Source organism: Falco biarmicus, chromosome 5 (genome assembly GCF_023638135.1).
Source record: "Falco biarmicus isolate bFalBia1 chromosome 5, bFalBia1.pri, whole genome shotgun sequence".
Classification (NCBI taxonomy): Eukaryota; Metazoa; Chordata; class Aves; order Falconiformes; family Falconidae; genus Falco; species Falco biarmicus.
The window spans coordinates 64,753,308-64,771,497 of record NC_079292.1 but is presented as its reverse complement, the minus strand read 5'-3'; the positions used below and the strand labels follow the sequence as shown (position 1 = coordinate 64,771,497).

The following is an 18,190-nucleotide window of genomic DNA, read 5'->3' as shown; positions in this document are numbered from 1 at the left end:
TCTTAGGCTGCCAGCTTGAGTGGCAGAACCACAGAAAACAAACTCTCCATCACTTCTGCCCATGCCCTTCTCTTCACCTGGCGAGCCGCAGGGTCACAACTCTTTATCACCAGTGATTGTAGAGGCTGCAAGACAAGCCTGACTGACAGGTCTGCCTTTCACAAGCCTCCAAACCACCAAGCCTAGGGGCAAGGCTCTCCCTGCCACCTCCACCTAGCATGAGTCACCCTAGACAGAGGGGGTAGCTCAGCTTCCAAAACTTAGTCATTGGTGTCTCTGATGATTTCTGGCACCCAGACAAGAGACTTAAAGAGACCAGTTATGCTATTAAAAACTATCTAGCAAAAAAAGGAACAGATGCAGTTGTTTGGATTTTTTGCCCCAGCTATGCTCCAGGCATGCAATGCCAGTCATAGATGTTGTGAGAGAATATTAATTTGCTGGGTTATGCCCCAGGTACACCTACAGGCTCTTTGGAAGGAACTGGTATTTACCACAAATTTTACATCTAACTGGTGTCTTCTGGGTAACTACTCAGTGTTTAGGAAAAAAAAAAAAAAAAGAAAAAAAAAAAGCAGGGAAAGAAGGTTTTCAGACAAGCTGAAACCTTCATGTACAAATCCGACAATTCACCAGCTGGCATTTATGGTCTTATTTGTTGCCCAAGAGCTCAGCAGCAGGGATAACACATTTAGTTGTTGCACAGCTGGTTTAACTTAGGGCCACTACTGAAAGGAAACAGTTACTCCAGTCTCTTCTTCAATGCATGCAGAGAGATCTTAACATTATAGCAGTGTTGTACAACACTTGGGCGCACTGCAATTGGTTTCATCTATCATCTTGCCTCACTATGGAAATGGGAAGGGACGAAAGCAAAGAAAATTAATCTCAGTCGTTATGTATCTCAGTCAAAGGGCACTGCTATTTTAATGATATATATTTTAGATGTGTGTGTATATATATATATACACACACAGAGGTATACATTTTAAACAGAATCTACTAGTTTTGCACCCATTTCAGAGATCATAGAAAATCTCAGGTTGGAAGGGACCCATAAGAATAATGTCCAACTCCTAGATGACTTTATGGATGTAAAAGGAAGGAGGATAGGATAACCAGGGAAAGAAGTCAGAAGTCACAGGGATCGTCCAGTTGGCCTACATGGAGACAAAATCCTCTCCCCAAGAATGACTAGCACCACACAATTCAGGGACAGCTACTTAAAACAGAGGTTGTAACCTGCCCTGCAGGGCAGCAGCAATTTGCTCAGCTGCTCACCCTGCAAGGTCTCATCACAGATCCCACATGTTAAACAACACTTGAAGCTGCCAGCCTCTGCCCACAGGCACAACCTCTCAAATATAACCATCCCAGTGGGCACGCTGTGCCAGGATGCTGTTCGGACAGCCCAGCAAAATCGTGATTTCTTGTCTAGGTTCCCAGTAGTACTGGGGGCCTCCTGCAGAATGCAGATGCTCTCCAGCTTGGCTGTTTTGTGCTTCAAGTGTTCTCAGCAGCATCCTCCCCGAGGACCAAACCAGTATCTTTCAAACGAGGATCTTTAATTTGTCTGAGCAGCGTAGGTAGGAAACAACAACTTCTGCTCCATTAGCAGCACTCCCTGCATGCTTTGGCTTGCCACTCCTGACTGACAGGACACTTGACATTTAAAATAAAAAGTCACTGTTTTCTTCTTCAGTGTTACTTCTTTAATGGCTACCAAGTTTAAATGGCAGGGTTCCAGCTTGCAGGACCATTCCTTCTTTTTCCTAATGCTGGCTGCAAACCTACAAACCACCCATAAAAATTCAGCTCCTTAAAGCTTCTGATTATAAAATAATAAGGCTTTACTATCACTATTGGCAGCTTAAGGAGAGATTGGGCATTTTATTTCACTGAAGAGTTAGTAGGTTTTGTTTTACAGATTTATTTTTAGTACTGGGGGGGTGGCGGGTGTTCTGGGTTTTTTATTTGTTCAAGGGTAGAAGCATGGAAGCTGAGGCTTAAAAAGAAAGGACACAAACTTAGGCTCCCAAATGTTTATTTAAGCATTCTTCGTTTCTGAAGAGTCAGATTCTCTTCACGCACCTAAATGTAGACTCCCTGAATTGATTATGGAAAATATAAAATAGCTTTTATAAATGCTGCCTAATATTCATAGACATAATGGTTAAAATTGAGGATGCATGTAAAGTTTTAACAATAAATAACACACCACACACATATAACACTTTCTTGAACTCAGAAGACATGTGCTTGAGCACAAGGAAAGGAGAAAAAAAAGTGGTTTTGCAAAACAAATGTGAAGAAATACATAGGTCATATCACCCTCCCCAGGAGATTAACTCCCCTGCCTGATTCAGAGCTCAAGGATCACAGTCTTTGGCTAGCAATTGACCTTAGCTGCCATGGGTTTTAGACCCTGCCCAGCAGAAAGTGCTGCCCTCTCTATCATACAGATACCTACTATCAGAGCAGAAAGAGAAACAACACTGTAGGACTTTGTTTTGTGTTCAGTGCTGCTGTTCACTGAGCATTACACATTAAGTACCATGCACTAAAAAAGCCAGTTTGATGTCAAATCCTGTTCTAGCCTGTGATCTTGCCAGAGTGTGAAAAACAATTACATTAAAGAACCCCTTTCCAGTAAATAAGTCCTACACCTTGCTCTCAGTAGAAACATCCTGAGTTTTGATCTGGCAGTTCCCATAAACTTGCACTGAGCCCAAAACACCATGGATGCATTCAGATCTGATACTCTGCCAACAGCAGCAGGTATAATCAAAGGCTTCCCATCCTAAACTGTTAAAAACGTTTCCAGCTTGCAACTCTGCAGTATGCTAAATGTCTAACCAGCTACTGCACAGGAAGCTAAGGAAGAGCAGACCAGTAATACTTGACCCAGTGACAACACAGGGGTAGAACGTCCTTACCTTGTACCCACTGCCATGACACTAGAGCTTCTTTGAATGTGCCAGCCCTAACCAAACTCATCCCACAGCAAAAAGGCTTGCATTTTGAAGCCACTTCCAGTGGTCCTCTGTACCATGGGATGGATACTCACATTGCACCTGTACATTCTTAACTCTGCAGAAATTCACACAGGAACCCACAGAAATCATTTTGGCACCTCATTCTGTATGGACCAGTTCTCCACTATAACTGGTACTTTGGCACCCTCCCTCTGAGGAAAGATGCATTTCATTTTATGTCACAAGAGTGGCGGGGGTCACTTGGTTTTTACTTGTGTCAAAGGCAAACCAGTTTGTTTTGAAGCTCTACTGAAAGCTGTAGAGAGAAAGGAAATAAGGCAGGATGTGAACAAGATCAAATAAATATATACTCAGAAGTATGCATTGCATTCATTGAGACAAATTATTTTAAGACACCTCACACTTAGGAGCTGGTATTCCAATTTCCTATGACAGGTCTTTTGTCACAGTGCCAGAAAACACTACTTCAGTCAACTTTTTAAAAATAAAAAAACAGGAGTGCTACTGGATTAAGATTCAGGACCCAAAATAGCAGTAGATGGAAACAGCCATATCCTAAGACCAGGTCTTAAACAAAAACAAAAAACGAAGTTGTACACTTAGTTCCCCTCTATGCTTCTTTCCAGAGATACAGGGACTAGTGAAACAGCTTACTTAGTAATGTGTGCTGGCTCTCTTCTCTCACGAGCACTCACAATACAGTGTTCAAACCTGTGTTGCCTTCATTTACCAGTAAACAGTCATTTCAGCTTCTTTTACTAGCCCTCCCTCATTCAGAGCACCCCCTCTTTCATCCATACCTACTTCTGTACCTTCCATTTCCAGGCCTTTGCTCCCACACAGGTGAAAGAGAGGCCTAAGCTACTGATTGGCCTTGCAGGATGTAAAGAAGATCAGCGGAACTGGGAGGGAAGCTGGAAGCTCCAGGCAAAGACCCTGGAGGACCAAGAGCCAGAAGAGCAAATGTGCAGAGGCAATGGGAGGAGAAGGGAAAGTTACAGTGCTTGGGAAGGGATAAAATAAACCTACAACAGATAAGCAGCATATTAGGGTTGTGCAAGATCTTCCTCCATCCCCAGCTGTGTGTTTTTGCCAAGCGTCACCTACTTTTGTGCCTTGCCATTTACAATTGCTCATCCTTAAGTGGTCATTCTCACTTGCGTTATGGACTTGTCCAGAAGGCAGGTTCAAGAAGGAAAGGGGACTCAGGAGGGGCAAGCACTAGATTCCTGCATCCCCAAGTCGGCAAGACACGCTGCACGCTGCAGCAGGAGCAGTGCCAGCACATCCCTACCCTTCTGCAACAAACATTTCCTCCAGCCCATGCTCTGCAGTCCTAAAGAGATGGTCAAAGCTCTTCAAGCCTCCCCTGTAAAACAGGATCAAGAGAACCTGACAGAAGGTCTTTAATAAAGAAAGCATCAATGTTGATTGTAAATAATTCATGAACATTTCAGCCCATGCCTAAAAACCGAACCAAAGCTCCTGCCATTTCATCACGGCAGGTGAAGAGAAAGCCAAAATGGGTAAACAACCCTGCTTACCATGGAAACTTGTAAGTATTAAATATTTTGGGCTACTGGAAGAAAGAAAAAATGCTGAGAGTTAACATAAATCAGAACCTAGAAAACAAGAGTTAATAGAAAACAATTCAGAGGGAAAAAAATATTGCTTCTGAGTTTGTCAGGACCCAGAAGAATTTTAATTATAGATCAGGTCATCACTTGGCTGCAGTTATTGTGGGGGGGGAGAGAGGAAGATCAAAATGTTTAATTGAATATTCCTGGGAGGGGGTGGTTCTAAATTACTGCTCTTTATATGAGAACAGATGATACAGTCATCCCACAGGATGGTACTGAAGTGGTTTTCATCCCAACAATAACGGAAGAGAATATAAAAACAGCTATTCAAAGATGGCCATTTTAATTAGCACATCTAGAAAAACTCCATCTGAAAAATCTAAACAGTTTTTAAGGAGCTCATGAAACTCTTTCCAGTATGAGACAATACTGACTGCAAAAAATACGAAAATATGTAAGTGTAAACAAGGCAACCAAAGTAACAGCAAGTTATCCTACCTACTGTTCATTCTTGAATAAGGGAAGAGATGGAGAAGGGAAAAGAGTAGTTAAGAGTCCAAGAATAAAAGGGAGGGAAATCTAATTTATGCTTATAATTCCACAATAACCAATAATCTAGCTTCTCAAATGTTATCTTTTTGTAATAGTATTACAAACTTAATATACCTTGTCTGTTGTAGGGCAACTGACTTGGTGCTATACAAAATTAATCCAGAGTAATATGAAGTCAACAAGCCACATTCAGTGTGACAAAGAAGAAATCTCCAGATGCGAAATAGAAATCAGCTGATTGCACACATGTTGTCAGTTGGTTCCCACAGGGATCGGTTCTTGGCCCCAGACTCTAATATTTTATCAATGACCTGAGAGGAAAAGTCAGCACCACTGAATTTTGCAGATAACACAGCATCAGCAGGAGCAGCGAGTAATAAAAAGGTCAGGTCACAAACCCAAAACATAGTACTTGGTAAGCAGCCATAAACAAGTGACATTTTAAATAAAGCTGAAGGTAAAAAGGAAAAAAAAAAAAATAACTTACTGCTGCAAACAAAAGGCCCCAAGTCACAGTCAGCTGACTGACAATCAGAAGCAGAGATCACAAAAAGGACTTTGGACCCTGGGAGAGATGTGGCTGAAGGAGCATCTGTGGGACAGGTACTGTAAGTGCTGGGCACATGAAGGAGGGGAGGAATTACTGCGGATGCGTGCTCACACTTCAAATGCAAGAGGCCCCTTGCTGCATCCCAGGTTGAGCCCCTCGGCCACAGCACTGAGGTCTCATGCAGTTCCAGGAACAACCAAGCACTGGGAACTCTCACACGACTGTCCTGTGCTGTGGGGCCACTGCTGGGCTCACACAGCCAAAGGACAGCAGGGAGGCAATGGTACTGCAGAAATTTTGCCTTTATTATTTATTTAGGGCCATTTTTTTTTTGTTTGCATTTGCTTCTTAAATGAGGCTTCATATTTAAAAGAAGTCACTCTGTAAAGCTCAAGCCCCAGCTAGAGCTTTATACCACGGTCTTATGCCAATCACACAACCTGCTGCACAAGTCTGTGTCCCCTGTTTTGAGGGCTTCAGAAGACAGAGAGGTGTGAAGCAGAAATTAATTTCCTCCACGCTCATGGTGGATGCAGCTGCTGCTGGCCACAGCCACGCTCCAATCCTATCCTGCCAAACTGTAAAAAAAAAAAAAAAAAAAGAAAGGATGTTGAACAACTGGAGAAAGTTCAGAGAATCACAAGAATCACTGTGGAGCTCGAAATTCTGCCTCAAAATAAAGGCAAATAACAAAAGAAGAAACCAATGTAGTATTCAGCTTGCCAAAGAGGAAATTAATGCTGAACATGAACTTTCTTAAAGTACTGAAACAGGGAACAAGACTTAAAGATCAGGTCTACCAGCTTGCAGCCAAGTTTATAAGCTGAAGACAGATCCACTCATTGAGGTTATAAAGGTTATAAAGGGTTATAAATGTTATAATAAACATTAAAAAATAGGGAGAACAATCAATCATGTAGGAACAGGGTGAATTCTTCAACCCAAGCCATTCTTAACTGAAGACAAAGATATGCAGAAATTCAAACAGGAAACAATCTGGGGAAGTTTTACAGCCCATGATTTACATAAGGCTAAACCAATTAATCATAATTGTTTCCTCTGGCCTTCTTGAAGCAAAACAAGGCTGTTTACTAGAGCAGCAGCATGTTCTGGAGAACCTGATACAAACCCAGAGTTGGGCAATCTGCTAATGCTGCTTTGCATTCCTATGTTCCAGATAACTTGATATCCTTATCAGGAAGGCAGTCAGCGAACATGGTTCAAGAACCTAGTTTTAAAGACCAAAGGTTGGTCATATTAGACACAACCACCCACTCACAAGCAAGCTCCAAACACAGTGCTCGATAAACTTAAATGACTGGCACATAGCACAGCACTAGCCCACTGAAAAGCCTTTTCCCTTTGTTTATTTTCAAGGGTGCATTCTCAAGCCCTACTGCATGAGCAAGTCAACACTTCCTCGCACACCTGAGTTGGGCTGGTGAGGTCTGTGGACACCCCAGTAACAGCTGGGAGAGGGAGCCCCTACCATTTGCCATCACCACAAGAGCCGCACCTTTCGAAAGCTGGGAGAGAATCACAGAGGAAATATTCAGCAGTTGCATTGGACTTCAAGGTTTCTCAATCAAAGAAGCTAAAAATACAAATACCCAACAAACAACCATGCATGCAAACTGTTCGCTATCCTTTTGATACTGATCTGTTCCTCAGGAACAGGAAGGCAGCTGCAGTCACACCAAAGCACAAGCAAACACCCGCAACAAACTCTGAGGACCCACAAGCACACGGCATCATGATCATTTTCAGAGTCCATGTTTAATTTACAAACAAACCACAACCAAGAGATGGCCAATTTCAGTGTTGATGGAAGATTCCCCACAAGCCTAGGTGAGGAGAATGCCAGGGTGTGTGTAGGAATTCAAAAGGAGCTTCCACATAGAGAACCTGACTTCAAATTGAAATCATTTAGCAGTTGCTCATTTCCAAGTCTCTTTTACAATGTCTCCTAGTTAGCCAAGCTGCACGTGTCTGGGCATCTCCTCCATGGAGGACCCACCATCCTTTCCAAATGCCAAGGCTGCAGCAGCAGGATGCCCATAGCTGAGATATCAGAGGCAAGTTATTTTATACTTGCTTTAAACCTGAGAAAGAACACAAACACAAGCATGTAGTATGCAACACCATTCAAACACACAGAGAGAACAAAGTAACTTGGGCTCTTATTTTATGTTAGAAAAAAGCTTCCCCTTTTTTTTTTTTATTTGATGAAGAAAAAAACATTAAAAGCAAACAGCTGACAGAAAGGAAGGAGAGGGTGCATTTAAAGGAAAGGAGGAGTTGCATCCTGTTTTAAAGATTAATTACAAGATTAATCCTACCAGGCAACGTTAAGTTTCTGGCAGAAAAGCAGAAGGGCGCTCTAGCCAACACCTACACACGCACCCCTGCGCAGCATCTTCCCAGTCCACATCCCTCAAATGCTAATGCACAAAGCTGCTTTCACTTGCAGCACTGCATTTAATTGCATATATTGAGCGAGTGCGCCGTGCAGTGCAGAAGACAACTCTCCTAAAACTGCCAAAAAAGCCTGCCAAGCATCCTGGGGATAGAGACGGGTGGAGAGAAGTTTCAGACATTGCATAAGCACAGGCACACGTCATCACTCATTCGCACTAGCCTGGCCAACCCCAACTCAGAGCCCTGGAGCCACAGCCAAGACCTGCTCGAGCTGTCCGGAGGTGACGGGTGCCTGGTGAGCCCCGCCGGGAGGGAGAGGCCCAGCCTGGGGGTGGGGAAGGACATGGGGCTGCTCACAGACGCCAGCCCCAGCACCCACCCAGAGTGAGCCCCGAGCCTCCAGAGGCCCCTCGGCCCCTGCTAGTGGAACCATTACCCCAGAGCTTAAAAAACAGAAAGAAAAAAACCCCATGTTTTTTCCAGGGTCTGTCAAGGTTGCTGTAAGCAAGGACACACATCCCTGCGGTTACAGGGCCAGTCGGAAGCCGAAGGTGCCACATGCTGTCCCACGCCACCCCCACGGGCCCCTGGCACAAAGGTGCCCTTTGCCACTTCATTCCACATGGCTAAGGGCAACGACAAAGTGATACTCTCCTGTCACAAGGGATTTCAAGGATAACAGCAAAGAAGATTGCATCACATTTAATGCCAAGATTATGGGGATCATAAAACTGCTGAAGAGAGCTGGGACGCAGAGGGAGCCCCTGGTTGCAGGGCGCAGCGACACAGCACCGAGGCTTGAAGGGAGGGACCCACACGGCTACTTCTGGCTTTGAGGACTACTCAGAGGTAAAGAGCAAGCTCAGGAGCTCAGAAAGCACAATTTGCATTCCGATTTCAGGTGGTGTTGTTTCTTCCACACAGCCTGTAAGCCATCTGTGGGCCACAGCACATGGAACCCTGGCTGCCACACACCAGCCCAGCACAGCCCTGCATCACGCAGCTCCAACGGAGAGCACCTGAGGGATGGAAAACACTCCTGGAGCTCAGCCAGTCTGTTCAGCTCCAGGGAAACACAGGTACATAGCCAGCAAAATAATCAGGGGAACCTTGCACTGCTTATCAGCAATGCATAACTCTAGAGTCAGTTAAGGCTATATATACACAGAGATATATATGTGTGTGTGTGCATGCTTGTGTGTCTGCATGTATTAAATATAGCTCAGGGTTTTTAATACGGTGCCGTCGGCTGTGGAATAGTTCGGATGAGCATCTGCTACAGACCATCTGGACTGGGAGGGAGGGAGAGCAAAATGCTACAGAACTCTTGAGGAATTTGAAACTTGCAGTGGATTTTACACAGAAAACGGTTGCGTAAGGTACACTGACAAATGTGCGGTATCAGGAAGGTTCTTTAACTAAAAGAAGAAAAATAAGAAAGAGGAGAAGTGATCCTGAAACTGCTGCTTCCTGTGGGGGTTGGAGTTGGCAACCAGCGATGGTACTGACCTCATACCACTAAAATTCAGCACCATTAAAAGAAACAAAACCAAGTTCTCAACACATGCATAGATATAGTAGAAGATCTAGCATTGGACGGGTGTTGCCTTGATGAACTGAAAGTGGTACCTGATATTCACTGGGTTACCATGGGGTACCTTAAGCTTCCATCAAAAAATAAAAGACATCATAAAAACCACAGCAAGTTTTTCTTCACTGAATTAACATACAAGAACAAATGGTCCATGTGTAAAGCACTTCAATACCCTTATGACTAAGATGGCTTCATACTCATAATATATGTGCATATTTGGAGATAGAATCATAGAATCATTTAGGCTGGAAAAGACCTTTAAGATCAAGTCCAACTGTTAAAACAGCACTGCCAATTCCACCACTAAACCACGTCCCTACGTGCCATGACTACACTTCTTTTAAATACCTCCAGGGATGGTGACTCAACCACCAACCTGGGCAGCCTGTTCCAGAGCTTGACAACCCTTGCGGTTAAGAAAGTTTTCCCAATATCCAACCTAAACCACCCCTGGTGCAACTTGAGGCCATTTCCTCTTGTCTTATTGCTTGTTACTTGGGACAAGAGACTAACGCTCACCTCTCTACAATCTCCTTTCAGGTAGCTGTAGAGAGCAATAGAGTCCCCCCTGAGCCTTCTTTTCTCCTGGTTAAACAACCCCAGCTCCCTCAGCTGCTCTTCATAGGACTTTTTCCTCTATACCTTTCATCAGTTTTTCTTCTCCAGAAGTCTACAGTAAAATTCTGTGAACTAGAAGATTTTATAAATCAAGGCTCACAATGACCATGTCTTAATGCAGAACCAATACAAAGACTGACACGCCAAAACTAAAATTGCCAGTTTGTCAGAATTGCTGAGCACCCTCTCCTCGATCTTTTTTTTTTCCTAGTTGTAAGATCTGCAAAGGGTAACAAAGAAAACCAAAGAACACTAAGCAAGCTCAAGTTTGCAGAATCTGCAAACTTCCCCAGAAAATTGTTACATGTGCAAAAACAACAAGGGATTGAAAATCACTGCTCTGCTTCTACTGACAAGTTGTGGTTCCAGATGGCTCAGGAACATCTGGTCTTCAGCAACAGTCAAGATGAGCATGGTTGGCACCAATGCCAAAAGGGAACTCAGCATTTTGGGGATTTCCAAAAGTTGAATTGTACCTGTCCTGTAACAGTAGCAAGTTTATAGCACAAACAGACTAGGAACTTCAGCAGAGGACAATACAGAGAAATAACAACTCTTCTTTTGGAAAGAGCTGCTGTCCATCTTTTCTCCATTGCCAGTCATCTTTATTTTTCCAATATTGCAATAAAAAATATGTAATAAGACTTCAAATGGTCCAGTAGGGTATAATTTTGTAAAAGGAGCCCACTAGACCATTTTACAGAAGGACCTAATAGCTCTGTTCCATGAAAGGATCCTGTTTAAGCTTTATGGTGACAGCCAGCCACACTCAGAAAAGCCTGCAAGCAGATGGAGATAATAGAAATTTAAACAGACCATCCAGCTTTCAGTTTAACCACCGCATGTGGCATTTTATCAGTTGCCAGGCAAGTGGGAGAGGGGAGAAGGACTAGAAGAGATCATCAGTCTCCCCATCCTGTCTACATTGCTCCAATCCCTGGCTCATGTAGCAGCAGTTATAACTATTCCCCTTTTGACAGAATTTGTTAAGCCAGTCATGAAAGGTCAAGACAGAGCACGGATACGGATTTAAACCAGATGCCCATGCTAATAGTAATTCAAACCACATACTGCCCACCTAAAATGAAAATATTAAATAAAAGCAGTGACAATTTGATATGCTTTTAAAGGTTTGGTGCTCTAGCTATTTTTATTTAAGCAGATGAGTTGTCTGATCCTGATGCAAATCCATTTTTACAAGTTCAAGGAGTAAATAGAGATACATGTTGAGAAGCAGACTTCTTGATGTGTAGAAATTCGTATTCATGGCTTTTTTTGTTGGTAAGATACAGGCCATACACACAGAGCTGTAACTGCAGGAATAAAAGCTTGATGGAACTTTTCATAGTACAACATTGCAAATAAAGCTTCCTATTAGCAGCCAACACTGCTACCATACACCTCCAAGAGGGGCAACCAGAGCAATAATAAGCAAATTATCTAGAGACCTAGCCAAAGCGTGTGAAATCTATCACTGTTAAGAGATGCCCATGCGCACATTCAGATGCTGTGCTGGTACGCTACGAAGCTGGTGCTTTGTTTAGGGTAGAAATCAAGCAGCCAAGGAGGACTACAGAGAGGTTCCCTGCCACGATTTAGAAGAATCACAGTACTGACCTAATAAAGCCTTCAGTGATGAGACAGGCAGAGAAGAGGCACAAAGACACAACTGGGGAGTGAAAGAGGAATGTACACAGCTCCTTATCTTGCTTTCTAACACTTAAATTCCCACAGCATTTTTCTTTTCTTATCCCAAAAACAAGAGGACACTTGTGTAACTGGTTGGGAATAGCCACAGACAAGCCCCTTCTGCTGATAGACCCAAGCTTTGTCCTTGGCAAGATAACCTGTAGCAGCAAAAAGATTGTGCAATCATTTGCCTCACTCAGCCTCAGCTGATGGTGGCACAAGAGCATGCTGCCTGTGACGGGAAAAGCCCTGGGGATGTTGGGGAAAAGGATGACATTTTGCCAAGAGCCACCCAGAGCACCCCAGGTGCTTTCTGCATAAGATACCCAACCTAGCCTCAGGATACACACACCCTTCAGTCACTACCTGAAAACTCAGACAAACAAGTTCTGGAAAAATCCAGAAAAACAGGCCTAGTTTAAGACAGCATTGCCCTTTGGCTCCCTGTCGACTATCAATCTCTCACAACAGGAAAGGCAGGCCTTCACCCCAGCCATTTCTGTTCACAGGAGGGGACAAAGTGTCCAACTCACCTTCCTCAGCAATGTAAGTTAAAACACCAGCGTGTAAGGCCTGGGCACGTCCTTCCGTAGCAGGCTCCAGCAGAGATGCAAGATGGACAGCTGGAGGCAGCAGCACGGGAAAGCTATGTTGCACCACAGCTCCCCTGTCACAGCTGTCATTGGGCATGCTTTAAAACACATATTTTAAATTTAAAAATTCTCAATGCCCAAATGATACAGCTGTTCACCTTTCCTCAGCCATTAGAGCAACAGTAAGAGCTGTACTGCTAAGCCATTTATTTTAATAAATTAAGTAAATACAGCTTGTCTCATATCCAACAACACCTTTGGAAGAACCTGCATTTCGTAAACCAGCAAATAAAGACCAGGTATGTGTCCAGAGCAGTTTCTGGGCTACTTTGGCCCAAAGCACAGACAAAGAGTTGTCAGCCTCGGAAAAAGGCAAGAGCATCCCCACAATTCACCCCACAAAAGCCCCAGCTCTCATACTTCATATTTAACTGCTAGTAACTGATGTGTTAACCCCACCATGGATTTGCATCATCCCTTTGGTAGAATAAAACCTTACTGAATCAATGGGTTTTGGTTAAAAGTTACGCACACATGCGAGGCTCAACAGTCCCAGGGTCTCAAAAGCCTGACTGTTGGTGCTGACCCCTGATCTTTCCCCACCAACCCAAAATGAAACACAGAAGCATTTGTTGTAAAATCGCTCCACCGCAGGCACACAGAGCAGGGACTGTGCAGGCAGGGTGCAAACCCGAGGTGGGCTCCCCGCTGGAGGAGAGCTGCACTCCGTTTCCCTTTCAAATGGATTTCTGAGGCTCTTTCTTCCTTCAGCACAGCCTGTCCAAGGCACATAAACAGAGAAAGTGACACTCTTCTGAGCAGATGGAGGACCTTGGAAACCCCATCTCATCACCCTGCAGAGAAAAAGCAATAACCTCAGCCCCACCACCACCCCTCAGCAGCTCCCCGGCAGAGCTCCTGCCTGAGGCGGGGGCTGGCGGGGGTCCAACCCGCCTGGATACCACGCCAGGAGCCTGCAGCTGCAGGAATGTCTGGGACTGGGCGCACGCAGCTTTTTTTAATTGCATGCTTCTGCTTACACCGTCTCAGTCTGTCCCAGCTGGGTATTTTTGGGGATTGTTTTGTTTTGTTTTGTTGTTGGTTTTTGGGGGGTTTTTTGGGGTGGGGGGGTGGGGGGGGGTGTTGTGTTTTGTTTTGTTTTTTTTTTCTTTCCTGCATTATGCTTTTAAGTGGATGGGGAAAAGGAGGGGCAAAGAGAACAATTGTAAGGCAGGCTATTGCAATGGCACGTTCCCCTGCCTATTCTTAGACTCCAGACTGGATAGCCACAGTCTTATCTTACCCTCATTTTTGTGTTTGGGTTTTTTTGGGGAGTTGAGTTTTCTCTGTTGATAGTGGTGGAAAAATTAGAGCTCTCAGACAACAGAAATCAGAGCAAAGAAAACTGATGGAACACATTTCAGAAAACCCCAACGAGCCTGAAAACCCAGCATGTGGGGAGGAGTGTTATAAGGATATCAAGCTATGAAGCATACTTTGGCAACCTGTCTTTTACAGTTCAAGAGGCTAAACGCTGCCGATATGCAACAGATGAGAGCACATCTTGAAAACTGAGCAAGTCCTGGCTAAGTCACACACAAACTACCCAGATATACCAGCTCTATCATGAAAACTCTGATTAAGCACAACCAAGAGGCACATTCCAACTGCAATGCCGAGTTTAAAGCCATCACACCAGGTTTCAAATGCAAAAGGAGTACATAAACTTGCAACCTCTTACACCCCGACCTTACATCCTATCTGTTCCACCAAAAGGTGCAGTTCAACTCTCTCATCCTCTTTCCAGTATCCTGCAGCATCAGTACTCCACACAACAGAGCATTACCAAGAAAATCCTAGTGTTGCTGTATCACTAGGAATGTTGAGATAAAACTTTTAACAGGTATAACCCGCAGAGATCTGTCCCTTTCTGCCAGAAATTGTGTTGAATTATTATTATGTTCAACAGAAGTCACCATCCTTCCCAGAGGTCACCATTCCCTCAAAGAGAACGGCTTGACTCCATGTCTGCTGCTCCAATCCAGTTCCATCAAAATGGATTTGACGTCTAGTATTCAAGAACTAACACAGACCACCCTTGACAGAGCAATATGAGGGAGCTACTCCAGGTTCGGTTATGCTAGCAGCTATAAAGGGGACAGCCGAAGGTCTAGCATTCCCAGCAGAGCATACCTAACTAAAGCTAAAGTCACTTGTTAGCTTCTTGCTTTCTCTCCCTAAGGGCTATTCATGCCTTATTTCTGACCTGTCTGCCTGATCAGAAAAACCTCAAGAGGTCAGCTAGGTTCCACAACTTGGTAAGAGTTGCTCGGCAGCAGCCCTAGCATTGAGCCCAGCATGATTCAAGCTCTCCCAGGAAAGATAGAATTTTTTTCTACGCACCTCTCAAAACTGCATTGCTTGCAGCAGCAGCCTGCCTCAAAGAGAATTTCTTCGCCGACTGGGCTGCATACAAGGTCTGCATTTTAGCAGTAGCACTCCCCCAAAGTTTGATCCCTCCAGCAGTCTTCCATTACAAAGTCATCAAATCCAGAAGATGCCAAAGATAGTGTAGTTCTGCTTCATGGGGAGTGGTGCAAACACCATCAGGGTAAAATCTACCCAAATCCTGCATAGCTCATTCTTGTTGAGAACAGATGCTCAGCCACATCTGCTTACAAACCTACTCCCTGCACGAGCACTACCTCTGCACCAGCGCTGCTGTCAGATGAAACCAGCTTCCACACACAGGGCTGCCTATGTCTGCTCAGGCTTTGGCTCCCACCAAAGCAAACCAATTAGTTGACCCTGCAAACAGGAGTATCACTTGATCAAAAGGAGTTTTCTTCCAAGAGAAAAAGCCACATCAGTGGATGAAAACTTCACAGGAGATGTCCTTGTAGCTACTGTCCCCTGCAAATAGCTCTGCTCCCTTTACAGACATTAAGAATGATGCAATTCATGATTTAATTGCAACAATTAGCCCATTCTGGCTGAGGTCAGGTCCACAGAACTTCAATGAAGTGAAAAATGCACTTCCATTAAGAAAATAAAGAATAATACCCATGTTCTTACAGCAGATCTTTTTGAACAATATGGGCAACTCTTCATATTCCATAAAACACTCCACTGAGGCATGTTAGTATTTATTTCCCAGATAAGGCAATGCAAGTGACCTCCGCAAACTAGAGCGATATTTGGCATTGGAAATGCAACAAGAACTTTAGCATTCCTGTACTGGGATACACAAATCTACCTTTCTGTATGTATAGGCTGGAACACAGATGTTCCATCTTCAGTCCCAGGAAGAACCAAAACTTGTATAGAGAATAGAGACCTTTAAAGGTTCCCCGCAATGAATAAATTCTTCTTACATTCATGGGATGAGCAACTTGAGCTCTGTCAAAGATCTCATGAAAATTATTTGTGTGCAGACATACTTTAAAGACCAATTTCACTGAACTGTCATCCCATGATCATGAGGGGAAAAAAACACAGATTTGTTTGGACAACTTATCCAAGTTTGCACTGTGCACTTGTATCTCCAGGGTGAACTGATCTTCCTTAAGACAAAACTGTGTTTCCCTACCCTTATGAGCTCATGAATCAGCCTGAAACACCTCAGACTACAGTGCACACTGATCAGGACTTACTCTCTCACAATGTTGCAACAACAAAATTAAACTGTCTAGTAGGATTTTGCAGGCTACTTACCACAACCCTGAAATCCCCAATGGGTGGAGCAGTCAGAACTGTCATAAATCAGCAGATCAATCCTGCAGGCTGTATTTACAAGACTACCACTGCGAGCCCTGGGGGGGCATCAGAAATGCTGTTTCCTCCAAAGTGGGCACACGCGTGTGTCTTGGGACACACACACACGACTATTCAAGCCTTCCTACTGAAGGGCACACCTGTTTCTGGCAGATGATGTTCCTAGATGCCATCAAAAACAGACAACACTAGGTGGCAAACACTTCAGGATCGCTTATGATCACCACAGGCAGCTTCAAACTGAAGTATCTACTCACCTCCAGACTATTTTCCATCTGTCAGACACAAAGAACCCGACCTGGTTCTTACTACAGAAACAATCCAGACATGCTGAAGCAATTGGAAAAAAAAAATTCAGCTGAGGTTCTTTTGGCAAGTAGCCTGACCACTGCAGTGCTTTTTTCTGGTCTTCCATATATAGTTGTGTCAACTGCAGTAAAATATTCACTCAGCCACCCTCCCATAGCCAGCAGAGCCTGTAACCAGCCACCCACACCACAGATGTACTCAGAAATAATGAATCCCCCCTCCCTGTTTACACAGCATAACAGGCTGGGGTGCCACCACTGCAGCAGGGTTAGTGCTCCAGCCCTCTCACAAGATACCAGATTTGTTTCTCCCGAGTAAGGGAGTAGTAGCTATGCAATGCTTAACAAATAAGGCAACCCGCTTGGATGGCAGCCTAGGTTCAACAGCAGCGTACTTCCGTGTTGTTCAAGCTCACTGCAGGACCAGAGCTGGCTGGCAATAATCAAAAACTCGTAACAGGAATGATTTTATTTTAACAAAAAGTTATTAATTCACATTTTAAGCAGCGCATATACAGCGGTAAATTGCAAAATATTTCACACTTCCATGTTTTCTTCTTCACATATCCTTCCATCTACCAAAATCCCACAATATTAATGAGCAAGACCTTCACCTTCCCTTCTTGCTATGGATAATCATAACTAAGCAAAAGATGCACCTTCCACTTACAGCTTCCAAAATTTCTTAAAGTTATCCAAGCACTAGAATGTTTAAATACTGTAGTTAACACAAGTGCCACATTCTGATATATTCTGCTCTGGACTGTACATTTCCACCCTTTCTCCAAATTACAGAAATTATCTCCAAAGTACTGCACACCACCAACAAGAACAACACACCAGTGGACAGATCAAGGCTTCCTGCCAAGGCTGAGTGCACTCCTTCCCCTGGTGAAGAGGGAATCATCTTCTGATGTTTGCATCACTTTCTGGTAAAGGCACGTTTTATCTTCCTTTTCCTTTAATCCTCCTTACGCCTTAAACCCACCCAGAATCTCAACCAGTGTGGCTGAGCCCACTTGCACTGTACTTTATCAGTCAGCCTTCAAGCAAAACAAGCAACACAGACTTTCTAAAGGTGTCTCCAACCAGCAGGCCCAACTTTTCAAAGTGACATTGATACACACAACTGTATGATGTCTGCCAGAAAAACATAAAAAGCGGCACAATTTGTAGATAAAAATTATGATACTAAGTCACAGGTTCATCACACATATACTAGAAACGTAGAATAAGAAGAATCCAGCCTCATTTTATTGTTAACTCCTGTTTTAAATGGGATTGCAGCCAGTTGCTACTTCCTTAAATCCTTTCCTGGTCAGTCCAACTAGTCTTTATTAAAAGTTTTAAGCTATAAGTCCTCCTTGCCATTTTTTTCCCCTCAAGTTCAGTCAGACTGTTGTCCAGTCCTTGCCTTGCCCTTCAGTCTGAACCTCCTGAAGAGCCCTCCAGACTTTAATTCATAAAGGGAGGAGGTTCTCCTATTTAAAACTTAATCAGCAGCAGCTGGCAGGTCGG

General features: G+C 43.9%; 1 protein-coding gene and 1 long non-coding RNA gene across 3 annotated transcripts in view; one reads left to right on the top strand and one right to left on the bottom strand.

Annotated features, from left to right (window-relative positions):
* The window catches only part of CREB3L2 (cAMP responsive element binding protein 3 like 2), an 85,608-nt gene that overhangs the window by 47,499 nt on the left and 19,919 nt on the right, over nt 1-18,190 (bottom strand). The window lies entirely within an intron of this gene.
* Nucleotides 1,894-11,425, top strand: LOC130149563 (uncharacterized). The gene is made up of 2 exons (XR_008821952.1): nt 1,894-9,175; nt 10,231-11,425. It is a non-coding gene; the product is annotated as an uncharacterized LOC130149563 (long non-coding RNA).